Source organism: Triturus cristatus, chromosome 1_2, assembly GCF_964204655.1.
Source record: "Triturus cristatus chromosome 1_2, aTriCri1.1, whole genome shotgun sequence".
Classification (NCBI taxonomy): domain Eukaryota; kingdom Metazoa; phylum Chordata; class Amphibia; order Caudata; family Salamandridae; genus Triturus; species Triturus cristatus.
Window position 1 is genome coordinate 1,131,076,708 of NC_140580.1, and position 19,034 is coordinate 1,131,095,741.

Here is a 19,034-nt window from a genome sequence, read left to right on the forward strand (position 1 = left end):
GCAGTATTCTCCCCGTCCGGGGGAGAGGAGGGGAGCTGCGCACTCTCTCTCTCTAGGGTAGGTCAGTGTTCTCCTTGCCCTGTAAGGAGGGAGGGAGCTGTGCTCTTCTTCCCCGGGGAGCTGCGCACTCTCTCTCGGGTAGGTTAGTGTTCTCCGTGTCCCGGGAGGGGGGCTGTGCTCTCTCTCGAGGAGGAGAGGTCCCGTGTTCTCCCTGTCCCCGGGGTTTGGTGGAGGGGTGCTTCGCACTCTCTCTGGCGGCGAGGCTCAGTCTGCACAGGCCCTGCCACGGTGCGAGAGGGGATCCCATGCAGCTTCTGAGCCGCGCGACCCGGAAGTGGTTGGTGGACCGGGAGAGATCGCTTCCGGCTGCGGCGGGGCTGGCTGGCGCTGGGGGGAGCAGCAGGAGAAGCAGCGGCGGTGGGAGCGCTAGGCCTCGGAGGGCAGCCAGAGCCGGGATGTGAGCCACCCCCAGCGGCCCACAGAGAGAGGCAGATGCGGCGGAGACAAGCCGAGGTAAGGGGCGGGCAGGGTCTGGGGTCCCGGGGAAGAGAAAGGGGAGGCCGGCCCCCGGGGGTCTCGACGGCCTCCCACACCTGGGGGGCTCTAGTCTTTAGGTCACCAAGCCAGCACCCGGGGGCCACGGAATGTGAAGCCGGGCTTCTCTAACCAACACTTACCCTGGACAGAGCACACACCTATGCATATAAATAAAAAAATTCAGTGGCTCGTCGGCCCCTCCCCTAAAAACAATTTTGCAGTCTGTAGTCTTCCCAGCAGAGAATCACGACCCCTAAGCCTCAAAGGTTTGACTCATCCTTCGAGGAAATACAATATGTATGTATGGAGGCGTAAAATAGAAGCATGGGAATTATTAAGACAGGACACCCTACCTACCCCGGGGGAAATCTGTGACAGTGATTCTTATCCTCATTTATGTCATCTGTTATTGGCGGAACAGAGCAGAATCATAAAAAAGATGGTCCCAGCTTTTTCCTCACACAAAGCGAGGGCAGTACCAGCAGACAGCGCAACCCTTGGAGGTAGAACTCGCATTCAGCGTGATCTCAATGGCAAAAGACTAGTTGACATGATGAAAGGGGCCAATACCCATAATGTGAAATCATTGGAAAACTATCGGCATGCATATGGACACAAGAGCCCCACCCACCTCATCCTAACCAAGCTATGTTGGAGTGCACGAGGGCAATCTTTGTATTATGAAGTCAACAGAACGACAGCTGTCAATAAATCAAACTTTGACGAAAACCTCGTATGTGAAATCATTATCAAAGTATACCATAAACACCGGTTTAGAACTTCACTTTCCTCCTGGTGATTCCCTGAGGCACGTTCTCCGTGTCTGCCCTCATTATTAAATTGATCTCGCATTGGGGGCAAAATGCGAGAATACTTACTGATAGTGGGTCCTAGCCAAAACAACTGATCACCCTCTCTTCTCACAGAAACGGTTGTATATAAGGCTTCTTGATATGTTCAGGCAAGATCGCACACATATTTATTTAATTGTTTTTTGTAAAGCTTTGACTTGTGCCAAGAAGCCCGTTGGTAGTGGTCTCCAAAAGGCACCACGCTCCCAAAGTGAAATCCGTATCCTAATACGAGCATACAAGAGGATTTGATCCCAGCCCCGTGCCCCTAATCCCCCAGACCAACAAATCTGTAGCAGAATACACAAGTATAGTCTGCCTATCCTCATTCAGGAATTAATGTATGCTAATCCTGAGCCAAGAGTACTTGTGTGAGAGGTACCCTGTAGCCGTCAAGAGCGTAAAGCAAGAGTCCGAATTGCACACCCGTGATGTAGCAATATTTTCAGTAGCAGAATCCACAATGGTAGATAGAGCCTGTGTGCACCCACAGTCATTTAATTTACAATAATCCAGCACCAGGACTAAGTGGAGGACACACGCTATGAACAGTGCAGTGCAACAAGACAAACCACCCATGTAGCAAAAGTATTTTCTGAAGCAGATTACATGAGAACAGGGCCCACTGGCACTAATAGCATCACAAAGACTAGACACAAAGAACGGTTCCCACATTTGCTATGTCGAATCAGTTGCATGAAATCCCAGGATAAAGAGGGCATAAATCCTGCAAACCCAGTGTAGCAACGTTTGCTTCTAATACCCGAGGCCAGGCAGTTTCAGCTCTGTTAAATGCGTCGACACCCCTGTTAAAGACTCCCATTAAACATCTCCATATGGGATTAGAGTAGTACATTACTTTAAAGAACGATGTCCCCAAAATTAGGTCAGTGGCAAAGTACTATAATATATGATGACGGGGTTTCAGCAGCACTCTTCCTTGTATTAAATGAATAAATGCCATTAGTACAATATACTCAGGCAGCGTCCTGTAACCTCAGTTTTTTATCAGTGGCAAATGTAATAATGAATGATTGCGATTGTTCAACAACTCAGTGTATGTGTGTGTGTGTATATATATATATATATATATATATATATATATATATATATATATATATATATATATATATATTTATTGTTTGATTTGTCAAATCATTACAATACACATGTAAAAAGACGAAACATAGAAAAACATTAAAATATTTTGTCACTAGGGTCCACCCATCATTCTCAATTGAAATAAAGCAATAAAGTAGTTGATATGAAATTTCTTCTAATTCAAGGTAACCATCGCTTACGCAAAACCACGTTCCAACAAAGTATCGTTAAAAACAATTAATAATAATAAAAAAGAAAATAGAGGTTACTTCTAAAAACTACAGATAAAGCACCAAGTTGTACAAAAACTGGCCCAAAGTTAATGTACAGTTCAGAGTGATAAGTCAATTATCAGTAGTCGATGACAGGTCATCTCAAAATAAGGTGTTATGAAGTTGCTGTCAGCATCAAATTGTAGTGTATCTTCTCAGTAGGTCTTGGAATTTAGACTCAGAGAATCCTCAGAATCCTTCAATTCCTGGCTACTAAAATATCGCAATATTAATTCCAGAATGTTACAATATACATTGCAGTGTTTCGAAAACATTCATGTACACAGTTCTTGATTTTCAAAGTATTTTAAAATGTGCAGAATTATTTAAAAACATGTAAATATTCCACATTGAGTATAGCACCTGTATTTATTTGAAACATCCCTAACTCCTGTCCCAGTACTCTGGATGTCTAGATGCAGGTAGATGCTATTGTATCTTTTGAAAAGGGGGAAGTTTGAACGAGACAGAATTGTACATAACTAAGGGCCAGTGGGTTTTCTAAGACATTGTCACAAATAGTTTACTGTTTATATGTTTATTGTAATTAGAACAAACTAGGTCCAGCCTTAACGTTCCATTCACCTGCATTGACTAGGTGAATGTTTTTGAGGGACTGCAGAGTTGTTTACTATCACAAATTGTTATTCAAAAAGAGCAATGCATGTTTCACAAGTTTGAGAGTTAAGCGCAAGGTCAACATATGTGGTATGTATACAGCATTTCCAGGCTTGGAATAGCCCACTTGCAAAGGGACATTAAAACTTAATTGGTATCAGCTATTTGGAGATTGGTTGAAATCTGTCTAAGGAATGGGGCTGAACTGGCTGTGGGTTCTATTAGAATGGTAAACAACTTGACTCTACTCTTGAGGCCCTTGATGCACAGATCATTCACCCATAACAGCTCGACTTTAACTTTATGTTTGTAATGAGATCATTGTGGTTTGTTAGTTGGCAATATTCGTGTGTCTCAGAGGAGCAAAACGACTTTCCTTCTAAAGATCGCACACACCCAAACTATTTCAGCGTTTTATCTTATATTAAGCTGCAGGATATGAAAGTTGAAACACCAGTGGTGTTTTAAAGAGTTTTCATTTTTCAACGTGCTGGTAACCAGGTCTACCAAAAGTCTTTAGTTTTACAACGTGTATGCTATTCTTTTCTTCCCAGCCAGAGAGAGGTTGGAAAAAAAAATCCACTACCCAGGAATCCAACTCTTGTTTGCTGCAGCAGAATTCCTTTTATTTTGTTTTAGCAGCAGTGAGAATGCTGTGGTCAGCAGTTACTTTCTCTTGATGTATCCAAGCACATTACTGGTCCTAACGTAAATATTCCACATACAGCATCATAAAATGGCCACTTGATTTTACCTCCGAAATCTTCACCAACACTTTTTATTTAACATTATTATTTTTTTTGCAGCAGTTAGAATATGTAGTTATGAGGTAAATGGTTGTTCCTGATTTGTCTACTTGCCAAATCTGTTATAAATAGCAGTCCTGAGAATACAGTTTGCGTGCGAGGGACATTTTGGATGCACGTTTTGTGTTCCATAGCAGTTTGCTATACTGAGATGCTCTATTAATACACTTAATGTAGAAGGGAGTCAAGCAGTGTATGCAGTAGAAAAGAATGGTTCAGGCCGTAGACGACACCCGCTTCCTTTGAGCACAGCGACTTCCGGTGTGCGGTTGGTTTAGCCCCTTCAGAAAACCACTGTAATTATTTGTAGCTCCCCTAGTGCGTGTATGTTTTTGCTGTAATTGACGACTTTTGTTTTTCCTCGATTCCCCTGGAATTTCTTGTCTTCAATATATCTGTGAGGTACATGGCGAGCTCTCTGCAAGCCTGAATGTGTGGTCCCTGATCACGATGCCGTATGCATACTGCAGGATGGGACGTCTTGATGTACTCAGCCTAAGTGCAGTTACATTGGCACCCTCAAGGGCTTTACCCAGGTCGGGGGGTGTAACTATTAAAAGGGAGAGGGGCCAAGACACCACCCTGTTAGCGGCCACTCTGTTTTACCCGCTTTTTGTACTCACTGGCGTATTTTCGATCACCTCTCAAGCATTAGCACCTTAAGAGTGGCACTAACTCTATAAATTATATAATCACTGTGTATAATATGTCTGCTCAGCTATTGAGAGTTGTATTGGTATATACTCCTATGGATATCCTAAGTAATGCTGATTTTATTTTCCCCCTTTTTAGGTCTCGCCTGAGCCAGCGCTTTAGCGAGAGCTTTAGTAAACGGGGGATTTGGAAGTGCAAACTAGTGCTTTTCAGGCCTCCAAATACAGTAAATGTGCGCAGGGCGCGCGCACCATTTGTCAGCCTGCCTGATCACTTTCCTGGCCGCTTTGATGTTCTCAGTGAGCCGCCCGGCCACTGAACATCAAAGCAGCCGTGAAAACCATTTGCCACCCCCACCCTTGGCAGCTCGGATTTGTAGCTCAGCACGCTTGTAATAAAGCAGTGGGGTTTTTCGGCTCTTCATGGCCCAGCGTCACGGGTGGCTTGTTTAGGACTGGTGCCCTGCTTGGCCCTATGACCCCAATTGCACTTCACGTTTTGTGCGTGCCAAAGGCAGAGTTGGCTAAGAATCCACACTTAGCTACAACTTCAGCATGTGCCACCGACATAGTTCTGCCCCGTGAGCGACGTCACTGAGCGCTTGCTTCCAAGGCTGCCGTGAACAATTGGTTCGGTATTCTGGAGAGTAGTTTTGTTTTGAAGGTTCGGATGTTGTCATCTAACTACTGACATCTATCTACATCACTTAGTCAGTCAGAGTGAGTAATGATTATAAGCCTATTGACATTTCTCCGGGAGGTATTACATATCCACGGAGTGTGGTTAGAATTGAGTGCATGGATATGCGCATGTGCGAGCATGCGTGATCTGGACGGCATACACCCATTCATACTTTGTACGTGCAAAGCGCCTGTCGCGTCACTGACCAGCTCTTCATGAAAAACAGCGTTGACATGATTGCTTGGGCAACCATTGTGTTCCATTTGTTCTGGGAGTCTCTGGGTGACGTAGCAGGCAGGCTTTTGGAAATTAAGCTTTTCAAATAGAGCTGTATTATTCTCCCTTCCAGCAGATTTCCTGCGGCAGAACATTGACAGGTGGCAACCGTAACTCGATGAAACATTCAGAGGATGGGAAAGAGGGCTCGTGCCAACGGGGCTTCCTGCCACCAGATCCTTGTGGGGAGGCTGCACATCACCATTGGGAACCACTGAGAATGCGTTTACCGCAGTATTGGAACAGACACGATGCTGTCGATCAGGATTCAGATGTCTAAACCCCACAGACCATCTTTCCTCAGTTTTGGTCTATAAAGTTGCGGAGTCCTCTGCAGCCAAATTCTCTCATGATTAGGGTTACCACCTGGCCGTTTATTACCGACATGACTGGTATTTTAATGTCCCTGCTGGTGCAAAAATAAGAACAAGCATTGGCATAGCCAATAGGTCTCGCCTTTGGTTCCTTATAAGTGTTTAGTCATGCAGTTGATGTTGTTGCACCAAGGATATTGTGCTGGATAACTAAACACTTATAAGGCCCCAAAAGTGAGACCTATTGGCTATGCCAATGCTTGTTGATTTTAGTAAGACTTTTATGTATGTTTTATCGTGTAATGATTTTAAGTAATTGAAGATGATTTAAAAAAATCGTAGTAAAGAATGGAGGCATATGGCCCTGTCGATCTATGGGGGCTGCACTCTCCATTACTTTCCCATTAATACTGCCGATGTTCCACAAAATTAGCCCTTTCCAAGGGAAAATCAATTGATGGCGCCTACCACCTTAACATTTGATGTGTATTCCAGGAGTAATGGATTCACAGTTCAAAATTTCAGTGCTCCTTTACCGCTTTCGTGCTTAATGGGGATTTTCTAAACTTAAGTGCAGAGAAAATCAGAGAATTAATGAAAGACAAGGATGCGAACATTCTATAAAAACAGTGGTGTCAAGTCCTAGTTAGTTTATACTGAGGTGGACAAACTATCTAATAAAGTGCAGTTGTTTGGAACTGGAATATGTACTGTAGTAACCTTTAACTCGGATCACTTCACCTAGGCATGAATTCACCAGTACTCCTCGATGTTACAAGGTTATCCCACAAGGCATTGCTTCTGATTTCCAATAAAACACGTCTATAAAGGATTAGTATATTAACACAGTTTGTGCTCAAACAACACCTGATTGTATTGCCTGTCAGAATATAGTGCATGTTTGAGGCAAATCAAATATTGATTTTACTCTTTGGAATCTAAATGCATGTTTAGTGTTCACTCTGAAAGTTGGTTAAGAGCTGAATCCAGGTTTAAGTCTATAGACAAAGTGCTAAACACATTAAATAAAATGACTTCTGCAGTCAGGTCTCTACAGGATTTGCAAACCAGCCACGCCCTTCGAAAGAAGCTGCTTCTTCACTCTTCGAAAATTGTAGCGCCTCAATACACTCCCAGCCAGTACGTTCACCGTGCTATATTCTTGTCTTTTCACAGTACAAGAAAACTTGTCGTTATGTTGCATTTTTCCGGGGTTGTTGTTTTTCAGCAAAATAGAATGGTTTGATAAAACTGGGAATTCCCTGGTTCACCCTTTCACTGACGATGCATGTGTGCACCTCTGCCGGAGCTTTTTTGAATAAATCGGTGTTAGTTTAAAAAAAATAAAAAACTATGTACATCGTTGGTCTCTTTGTGCACCTCACAAACTGTATATTTATAACAGCACATTACCGCCTACTTAATAGTGCAACCCTCGTATCGTTTTCTCATTGCAGACTGGAGTTATAAAAAATGAAGTTATTTTTTTTTTTTAATACAGTTTAAATATTTGGATGCATTTCTCAAATAGACAAGCCTAAATCCCAAAACGCTAATCAAGGAAATGTTGCCTTGAATTTCTGCAGTCCAAGAATACCAAATATGTGTGGGTTGTCCTAGGGAATATAGAATGCACAATGGAAGTTTTCCTAGCTTCAGTGAAGAGGAAATCTAAGGTTTTATTAAAGGCAATGAGGCACATATAATGTGCGTAAATCTAGTTGATGAAAACAGGTTACCAACAGCCTACAATGACTTAGTTTTGCACCGTAGAGTGATGTTGCATTAAAGGAATCCAAACCTGGGAACTTAACACTTTTTTAATAAGCATTTTGTATGTAGTTTGTTGAATATGTGTGTTTTCGTAACTGGTTATGTGTATTGTATGACTTTTTAGTGATCTTAATGACTTTTTAAGGTTGTGTAGAACGGTATGTTTTTCCTTTTATTACGAAGGAAGATGTGTTGTGGGTTCTTCAAGTCTGAAATCCAGAACTTGTTATGGCAGAGCATTGTTGAGAATGTTGAGGAACAATATGCAGCTTCTTCCCTATGGTCTTGAGATTGTGGTAAAACTCAAGAGTTCAATACATTTTCATGAAAATCTATGGATTAGGGTATTCTTCAATTCTCCAGTGGAATGGAAAATTGTAAAATAGTTCTTGGTGAGACCCTTTAAGTCAAAAGTGCCTACGAGGAGCACTAGCGCCTTGATGTGGACATGTTTTTCAGTTGGCGACCAGAGACATCTGGTTGTTAATGTGCTGGAACTGGCACCCTAAGCCCATGGGCTTATGCCACTCATGGGGGCCCACTCAAACTGTAACTTCAGGCCTGCCACTGCAGCCTGTGTAATTTGGTGCTAGCACCCCTTACGAAAGATATAGGTTTCCCTATATCTAAGGTAATTGCACTAAAAACATATGTCACCCCTAAAATAGCCATTTCAATCATCCTGAAGGCAGGATGTGCAAGTGTGAGGGTGCCCCTACATGAGCAGGACACCCCTACAACCATAGGACTCTATTCTCCTGGGTTGTAAGTACATCAGCCATTACGATACATAGAGTGGCTATGCGTCATTACGCGATGACCATCTCTAAACTGGCTGTAACAAACCCTGTCATGTTTGGTATCAAGCATGTTGGGATCCTACTTCCACACCGTAAAAGCTCCTCCGGTAGGCCCTCAGTGCTCCAGGTACCGGTCTTTTAGACCCGGACAGCACTACATGGTTGCTGCCGACCAGAGACACGATTCTGCCCTCCTGCTGCTGAGCTAAGCTCGAGCAGGGGAAGGCAGAACATTGGGTATCCTGTCACAGGGAGGTTGTGACCACCACCCAGACAGGGATTAGTGTATTGGGGCCGGGTGGGAGCGCTTGCCAGCGCCACTCAGTCTGCCTGAGGGGCACATTTGGTGCCCTCCTTGCATAGTCCAGTTCAAACTAGCTCAGGGAGCCGTTGACTCCTGCTCTAGCGCGAAACGGTACAAAGGACATGGGAGCATCCTCCCCACTGTCCGATCCCTCCCCTGGGAGGGAACCTTGAATCGTCCCTACCCTTTCCTTAGGGTTCTTAAGGGCTTACCTGTAGCTGGGTCCCTAGATTTGCCATGGGACAAGATTCATATCAAGACACCACTTCCACTGTCTGGGCACTCTGTACTTCCCTCTGGGCATCAAGACTGCAACTGAGAAGACTCCTGCTGTTCCTGGTCTGGTCGCCCTGCTCGTCTGCTGCAAAGTTTGTGCCTGTGCTCCATACAGGAACCTTCCAAGGCCTGTTGACATCCAAGACACCTGAAGGCATCTCCCTTGAAGTGAAGAAGTTACTGCCCTGCATCTGCAGGCTCCGCAACTAAGCTGACCGGTCTGCTGATCCTGGGCTCCCATGGACTCCGAAAGCTCAGCAACACAGTTGGTGGCTCTTCACATCCCTCAAGGCCTGCCCTACCCTTTTACCAAGTTAGAGGCCAGCATCCCGCGTCGGAGCCGCAGGAACCAAACCCCTGTGCACTGTGTAGACTTGCTGATGCAAAGGCTTGTTGGCTTCCTTCTACCAAGATCTTCGGGCTCCAAGGAGCCCCAACCTTCTCCTGTGACCAAGATCTTTGTCCTCACCGCATCACTTATATCGTGGGCCTGCATCTCTGGTGAGCTGCTCGAGGTCTTCTTGCGACTCCCTTGCCTCTGGCCTGTGGGTCCTCTTGAAGGTCTTCTATGAATTCAGCGAGCTCCCCTGATTCCATGGGGTCTGCTCTGACTCCCCTGCTTGTGGTGAATCACCTGGACCTTGCTGGTCCCGACACTGCACCTTTTCTGCTTTCCACATTGATTGCAATTGCCAATGCTTGTTGGTGCTCCTGATGGACACCGACCCCTCAACTCTCGACATCCGATGTGGAACAGCTCCTGAATGGCTCCTGGTCTTCCACAAAGTCGCCTGGTCCGCACAGCTGCAGCTCCAAGGTCATCGTCTGCTCTCCTGCAAAATCCGACATCGGTGGGCATTCGTCTTCCGTGCCCCCGGTCTCTCCAGAGTGGCATAGACTCTGTCCCCTCTGTTTGCAGGCACTTCTCATCTCAATTCCACCTTAGGGTTCCACCGGATACTTTCACCTTCCTCAGCAGCGGCATCTTCCTTAAGTCCTCCATTGAGTTCGACGGTGGTTTCCGGCGCCACTTCACACCTATGCACCCGGCTTACATGGTGTAGGTTTCCTGGTTCCTAGGATATCCACTCGTGGGGTGGCTCTCCAACTCTCTGTCTTCCACCGGGTTTCTTCAGGGTCCACTGGGGAAGGGTCCTTCTTATTTAAAATTGCAACAGCGACTTACCCTTTGACTTGTATTGAGCCCACGGTCGTGTTCCCACTCTGCACATGACCTCTGTGGGATGCCTGGTTACTTACCATGGGTGGTTCCTTGGGTCCCCGGAACTGCTACGTCTTCTGGGTACAGTCTCAACTTGAGTCGTGGTTCACATACAACTATTTTAGTATATGGTTTGGTCTCCCCATGGCGACCACTGTGTATCTGTGCTACTTACCGGTTTCTGTTGCAAAGTATTGTGTGCATTGTATATATCTCCGGCTAGGAGTTATCTGTATTTGTTAGTGAGTGTCTTATAATAAATACATATTTTTTTATAAGTACTATGAGTGGTTCTTTTTCACTTAATCTATAGCAATAAGATTATGCTCTGGTAAAACAAGCTGCTTTACACTCCTTCTGGACTAAGCCTGAAGGCTGCTCTCCACAGCTACCACTTAGAGAGCTTTCTATGGTTGTCTAAGACCACTAAAATCACCATAAGGATCGTCTGGATTGGTGCAGGGTGTCCACTTACATAAGTGTGCACCTTATACCAAGCCAGCTTCTCACAGGCACCATTGCCAATGCCGAGGTAAGGTCCTTTCCGATGAGGGTGAGTTTTTCTCCCTGGTGGACCGCATGTACACAAGACTAAGTCTACAGAAAAACCTAATAAGTCTGTTATTTGCCAGGGGGTGCAAGAATGTCCCTCGAAATTGATCAGAAACCCAGACTGTGAAGGAAAGTGACTGACAAATCCAAAGTCTGGGAAAGTGTGTCTGGAGATTGGTGCATTAAGAACATTTAGTTCAGGTATATCATGAGGCGAACACCTCTGACTCTTAGGAAACTTACCACCATGCTAACCACCTTAGTGAACTACCATGGGGCAGAGGACAGGCCAAGAGAAAGTCAGCAGAACTGCCAAACCTGATGTTTCATTGGTATTTTAGGAATGATTGATGTTCTTGGCAAATAAGGATTGAGAAGTAGACCTCTTTAAGATCTCGTCTGCATAGCCAGGTTCTAGGAAGGAGTGTCTCTCGAAGGAGGTGCATGCCCTACATTTTGAAGATCTAGTGGTTGAGGGATTGGATGTTGATAACCAGGCAGGTGCCTTTCTCCTTGTGAATGAGAAATAACAAGCTTCCAAATCCGCATTCAGGGGAGGTAGGAATGATGGTGGCCTTCGTGACCTCTTTACCTTTTGTGACCTAATCTACAAGGATCGATTCAACTGATTGGAAGAGGATGGGCGGGGGATTGCAGGTTTGGTTTGGAGTAGTCCACATATTTATCTTGTACCTGGAGACTGTTTGAAGGACCCACGAGTTGGAAGGAAAATGGCAGTTCGCCTGCAGAAAGGTGGCAGAGGGCCAATGGATGCAGTAGAAATTAGGGCAAGTCTTACCTTGGTTAGGAGTTGAGAGAGATGGTTGTTTGAACCTCCAACTGATTCCTCTGGTGGTATGGGGACCTCCTGGATAGAAGGTCATGTGGAAGTTGAAGGAGAGACCTGTGGAGCTACCTACCAAATAGCCCCAGTGATTGCTCGGCGATACAAAAGGCGAGGCTTTCTGGACATGTTTTAAGTTGGCCCAAACCTTATTTAGAGAGGTAAAGTTGGTGACAAATCTGGACAACAGAGACTTAATTTTATCCCTGAAGAAGTATCCTTCAGTGGAATCCAAGATAGATTTGGTAGACAAGTCAGTCAATGTACAGGAGGATTGACTGGCGTCTTTCCTTCAGGATCAAGGCATCGTGTCTGCCAGATAGGCCAGGGCACATTGCGCTCAGCCCTGTAAAGCATCCGAGCCAGCTTCTTCTGGCATGGTTGCCATTTCTTCCAGAACTTTGACAAGTTGGATGAGAAGCCTGTAGTATTGAGAACTCAGTCTTAGCAGTGGTTTAGGTCTCGGTGCACATCCTTACGGAGTTGCAGCCTTGTAGTTGTAGGAAGATTAGAAGACTAGTGGTGACAGTGGTGAGGGATGGACGGGCAAGGAAACTGAGCAAAGGGTGCCCCAGACATGTTTTGTCTAGTAGGGAATCTGTGAAATACATCACATGGGAAGGGTGGGGAGGGGGTGTGGGAGGGAGCTGTTCCTTGGTGATAGGTTGCCTTCACGCTGACGGGTCAAACATGGGCTCATTCAAAATGGAGAATTTTGAGGTGAAAGGGCCAGGGTCTAGGATGTGTAAAGGCAAAGCACCCTCAGCAAGCACAAGATTTACTTCGCTTTACAGTGAAATATCGGCTGGGTTGTCCTCTGGGATAGTGGAAGTGACCTCAACTATCACCCTGGAGAAGTCTTGGGGTTGGAGGGGCCCTATTATATTTGACTCTCTCCCCACTCAATCTCCTCTGTCGTGGGTAGCTGGATGGCAGCGTACGCTTTAGCCCAGGGAAGGCATTGAGTAGGTGCTTGTGCTTATACAGGGACTCGAGCTGAGACTTCCGAAATTTTGGTTTAAAGTGGCTTGGTAAGAATGAGGGAAAGAGGTGCTCCACGTGGAAGTCAGTTTTTTCAGTACTTTGTCAAGGGTGACTTGAATCTGGGTGCTCAAGAGGTCACTGACCTTCTGAACGTGGTGGTGGGCACGGCCTGGGGGAGACGAAGCATCATTGTCAGTGTCTTCAGAGGCTGAAATGTTGAAGAGTGTCCTGTAGGACTGAAGATGCCAACTTGCTTGGTAAGTATTAATTACCTTTGAAACTAAAAATCTCAGGTGAAGTAGTATTTTGTATAACTCAAAATGGCTGTCTGTATTTTTTTTATTTTTATTTTCCCAGATTGAAGGAGATATTTGCTTACACAGGAGTTCCACCCATGTTTTCCGCAAGGAACCTGCAGTAGAGAGGGAGTTGTATGCCGGTAGAGACGTTTAAGTGAAGGCACTTTAGAGTCCAGTTCAATATCTGAGAAACCTGGGGAGTGTCCTCGCCTCTCCCGAAAGGAAGGAGGCGGAAAAGACCACTAGGTGTCGTAGAAGAGGAGATTAAACTGTTGCAGCCAGTTTTGGTGTTGACAAGAGTGTAACTGTTAAAAGGGTCAGTTGCTAACTAATGCAGCTAAAGGATAGGATGGCGCCTCATGTCATAGTTACGAGACGCTTTAAGGAGGCCTAGTAAGGGTTTGGTAAGCTTGAATAGGAGTGTAGAAGAGAAGGCTCATGGGGAGAAAAGTAAGGGCACTGGTTTGGGGTAAGTGTGGAGCACGTCTTGAGAATATTACTCTATTAGTATGAGTGAGCACAAGGCAAAACTAGAGTTGTGGGACTGGTGGAGATGGTAACTGGTGTGGAGGTAAGTGTGAAAACATCTCAGGGGTGTTAGTAGGAGTGAGCAAAGAGTGAGATAATGTGGTGTGTGCGCATTGAGGGTTGTTTGAGAAGAACACATATTAATTAGAAAAGGAATTTGTGTAAGAATTTGGGAATGTATATGAATATAAGAATTGTTTTTGAGTATAGGACAATATAAATCAGGATAGTGGAACGATAGAAAAGGAAGGTATTGTTGCAGAGAGCGGTCAACTGGAGGAGCTCACTTATCCCAGGCCTGGAGCAGGGATAAGAGAGGGTGTTAGCTCCTGCTCAGCCTCTTATGTGCTGCACATGCCATCATTTGCTTTATTGTGTCACCTGTCATTGCTGCTGGGAAACTGTGGCCGAGATTTGGACATATTGTACTGACTCATTATCTTTAAATAAAATATATTATGTAATATTAACACTGGAGCTGGGCAATACATTGTGGCAGAATCATGGTTTATGATGCACTGTTCATTCGATGTCTGATATCAAGTTCAAGACAATATATCTACTGCTGACGAGGGACTGGGTGACTGTTCTTCTTGTATCTGTCGGGATCCACCTGTAGATCTTGCGGTGCATGCGGAGGGTGTTGAAGCAGGAGGAGGAGATGACGTTGACTTGCTTGTTCATGGAGAGCGTTGAGTTGAGGATGATTCCCAGGTTGCGTGCGTGGTCGGTGGGTGTCGCGGCTGTCCCCAGTGCCGTCGGCCACCAGGAGTCGTCCCAGGCTGAAGGGTTGGAGCCGAGGATGAGGACCTCTGTTTTTTTTTGGAGTTCAGCTTCAGTCGGCTGGTCTTCATCCAGTCAGCGACGACCTTCATTCCTTTGTGGAGGTTGGTTTTGGCGGTGATAGGGTCCTTGGTGAGGGAGAGGATCAGTTGAGTGTCGTCGGCGTAGGAGATTATGTTGAGGTCTTGCTGTTGGGCGTCAGATCCCTGCCAAGGCTTGACCTCCCCTCAATCTTCTCTTTTAGGTCTCAGTGTGGAGGTCCCAGGCATAAATATGGGTTTTCTATGGATGCGGGTGCCCACAGGCAATGAAGTTGCTGCATTTCACTTGGGCAAATTGGAAAAGAACTGAAAGTGAAATGCTGGTTTAGTGTTCCTGACTTTTGCTCTCAAGTATCACTCCTGGTCTGGAAGAAAACAAACTTACCACAACCATATATTTTCAGCATCTATACATCTTAGGGTTTCTATTGCTGGCTGGCAAGTACAGAGCGCTTATCATGTTTGTCAGATTTATAGAATTTTTTATCCAAAACATAGTTCCCGCCATTTTACTTGTGCAGAAACATGTATGTGCCAAAACCTGACCACAATCTGTGTTCCACTTTGTGTGGAAGTACCAGGCTTGTATGGGATTTAAATGGGCTTGAGCAGGAATCAACAAACTAGACACCACCAAATGTTTTTGATGGGACATCGTTCATATGGGTTGACTGCAGGGTTTGGGCGCGAGGTTGGCCTGCACCAAGGAAAACACACAAGATGATGGACGGAATGTTGCACATTGGCAAAACATTCACCCCCAGTCACAGATCTGGGTTTAATCCATCGTTATTTGGCTCACCACGCCACCCCAGTTCAGACATGGCCATGTGCAAATTAGTCTTGACCCTGTGCCTCATGGGAACAGTCCAGCCCGAACTGCCAATCCATGTCTTCCCTGGACCAGAATCAAGCATCCTAGGACCGGTTTCGGGATTTCACCCCTCTTCAGCCAGGATAGCTTGACTCCAGTGGCGTAGTGAGCACGGGACCCATGTCTGGGCATACCCTTCCCACATAGGGTGAACAGCAAAACACACAAGATGATGGACGGAACCTACCAACCTCAGACATTTCTAAAATCTAGATTCCCAGCTGAGGCTATGTGGATGTGGATGTGGCTTGCATGATACCCAACTCCTTAGGTTACCCATAACAGCCGGTGAAAGTCAAGTATAGATAATATAAAATCAAAATCTTTTTGTGAAAGGTAACCTCAGAACGTTTGGCATACAACTTGTTCGCAATCTGTTTTCATCTTTGTCTCCTGAGCATGGGGGACATATATGCATGGCTTTTTTCTGGGACCGAGGAGCTTGCTGACAATTCAGTTTGTAATGTGCGTTTGGGAAAGTTTGAAATCAACTTAAAGCGGTATGCTGGTTTAGGGTACATTTAATTTTTTGTTGTTGAAGATTTTTCCTCTGGGCTTGAACCATACCACAACCACATATTTTCAACATATACGAAACATACTTGTTCTGTACCAAACCTCCCACGCCCTGATTGTTTGGCAGGATAAATTCACTGAACATGAGGTTTGCCAAATTTTAAGTTATTTTGTTTCCTTCACGTGGCAATTTTGTCTAGTCTCCCTTGCACAGGCACATCTCTCTACCAAGGCATTACTCCCCACTCAAACCACCTATGTTTGATGTTTTTGTAGGTCTTCTGAATGTGGGGGTATATCATGTATGGATTTCTGTGGGCTTAGATTGTCCACAGATGATAAACTAGGTGCAGTACATTTGAGACGTTTGGAAAGCAAGTGAAATTGCAATTTAGGCTATACATTTTTTGTCACAAGTATCGCACCTCGTTTGTATGAAAGCATACCATAAACATATATTTTCAACACCCACACTTCTTTAAAAAAAAAACTTTTATTTTTTTCCCCATGTTTTGGATTGCCAAGATTTAGTCCCACTATTACATAATTCCAAGCAATTTCTGTAAATGTTTACAGTCGGGTGTGGTGTGTTGGACGGGATATGGTGTCCAATAGGTCATGGTTAGGGGTTATAAGGAGTTACCCCCGGAGTGGCGTTCCTATTGTGGTCGGATGGAGGATGGGCGGTGGGTCAGAGGGCGTCGCTGAAGGAGTCTGGTTCTGGGGTTGAGGATATTCCATCCATTCCTGACCTGTGGAGAGCAGGCGGTCTACCCGGCTCATCTCCCCGATATCTTTTCCCACTTTTATGTAGTTTTGGAATGGCACCCATGTTTTCTCGAATTTGTGAGGTGTATCATGTATTATTGCTATCAAATTTTCATTGGTATAGACTGCCCACAACTTGGTCCATCATATGTTGGGCGGGGGTTGATCGGAGGCAAGGGGGTGAGCTATGGAGCTTGATTCCAGAGTTGTCAGTGTTAAGCGAGGTGTGTGATAGCAGGGTTGACAATGGGTGGACGTAATTGTCTCCAGGAGCTTCCAAGGGGAAAACTAGTCGGTCCATCGGGAGTTCCACTCCAGTTATCCCCTCTATTTTCTGAGTTATCTTATCCCAGTAGGTTTCAGCCATTGGACGTGACCACCACACAGCATGCCACTTCTCTCCCCACACCCCTTCCAGCACAGAGTGGATCCTCCTGTAATAGCGTTAAACAGGGCAGGTGTGAGGTACCTCCTTGTTGGTAGTTTGTAGGAGTTTTTCGTATGTTATGTGCAGATGAATGATTTGACTGCCCTAGTCCATACCTGATCCCGTGTGTCTTCAGATATTTTGTGGCCTAGATCGCTACTCCATGCATATGTGGAAGTGAGGGGTTGCACCGTGTGTGCTTGGTTAAGTGCTGTCTAAAATAGGGATGTCCCCTTTTTAGGTCGAGCCTAGCGGCAGCGCGCTTGCACTGCGAGGCATGCTGTATTACGGTATGCACTAGCAGCCCCTCTCACTCTCCGCCCACATTTGTCATTGGCTTGTGTCATTGTCCGTCTTAAATGCTGGCTTCAGATTCGTAAATAGGCTTGTTAGTCCCTCCTTGGTACCACCTTGTCTTCATTTGGTACCTCCCAAAACGACTGGACCTTTTACTTGGCTTGTTACACAGTCGACTTTATCTAGTGGGTGAGCACTATTTTGTTTATGGACAGTGATGAGGATGATGTCGGCTGCTTTTTTTTTTTTTTGTATGTGCATGCTGAAAGAGGCACCCACTCCCAGACTCAGTTTAAATGTATTTTTTAAAAACTTTGATGTTGAGCGCAGCGTCTGCTTCAGGGACACCGCGCTCCGTTTATTTATTTTTTAATTTAACACTGAGCACGCCGCCCACTTCAGGGATAACACTCTCAGGTACAATAATCTTTTTGTGTACTTTAATACTGAGCGCGGCGTCCGCTTCAGGGACTCCGCGCTCGGTTTAATTATTTTTGTTTTTTTTAACTTTAGTAATGAGTGCGGCACCCGCTTCAGGGACACCGTGCTCGATTTTCATTTAAAAAAAAAAAAAAAACTTTAATAATGAGCGTGGCGCCCGCTTCATGGACACCACGCTCTGCAATACAATAGGTATTGCTTTTGCAAAAGTTTGAACTATTGGTATTGTGAATGACAATGCCTTGTAATTTTTTTATAAAAAGGCATTGCCATTTACAATGCCAATAGCTCAAGCGCTCGCAATTGCAAGACCTATTGCATTGTAAATATTTGTTTTGTCACAGTGCACCCGTTCAAATTGTGTTTTATCTCTAAGAGCTTCATTTTGAATTCCTTGGTCTCTCATCCAGGGCACCTGGGGTAGACAATAGTAATTGTGGGACAAGAGTTGAAAGAAATCTATGCAAGCGTCTTTAGCCATTAAAGTTCCGTCTTTGTAAAAATCTCCTGCTCGCAGTATTTCTCATTGTGTCCATTGCAGGAAGCCTAGATCTCGTTGGCCATCAGAAACTCTGGGTTCTGGGTGACCGGTGTTATTGAGGATGAGAAAGAGGTGATACCTCGAATGTGGGCAACAGATTCTCTGTGTTCTAAAAGAATCGCTGTTGAATTGAGTAAGTTGGGTGAGCTTAGCCAATGTTTGCATGGTAGCCATAAAACATCTTGGTGTAATATTGTTCTCCTTCGTGTTGAGTGTAGTGAGAGGGGTCTGTTGCCAGTCTAAAACTTCACGCAGTTGTGCTGCCTGTATGTGTCTTGTAATGTTGAGGAACGCTAATTCATCGTCCACTGGTTTCTTGAAAAGGGTGTTTCTGGCCACCCTTGGAGCTTTTTTGCCCAAGACAAAAGTGAGGTGTTTTTGTTGAATTTGTTTGATGGAAGGAAGAGGGCAAAAACCGGTAGTCTAGCTAGAAAGTTCATCTTGACGCTCAAGACTCGCCCCGCCCAGGATATCTCTAACTTCTCCCATCGGTACAGGTCTTTATATAGGACATCTTGTAGTGGTGGAATATTGGCTTCATATGTATGTGTTGCTTCTTTTGTTAGGGTGCCTCCCAAGGTATTTGAGTAAAACCCTCTCTCTGTATTATTGGTTTGGAAAGCTCTTGTGGTTCTGCCATTCGTAGTGTGGAAG

The 19,034-nt window shown here is 45.1% G+C and overlaps 1 protein-coding gene across 1 annotated transcript in view; it reads left to right on the top strand.

The window, feature by feature from the left end:
- The first annotated feature begins 348 nt into the window (after positions 1-348).
- ZBTB34 (zinc finger and BTB domain containing 34) overlaps positions 349-19,034 on the top strand; it is a 147,703-nt gene continuing 129,017 nt past the window's right edge. The window contains exon 1 of the mRNA XM_085613818.1: positions 349-513. The gene's annotated coding sequence lies outside the window, so the exon portion shown is untranslated. The remainder of the gene's footprint in view (positions 514-19,034) is intronic.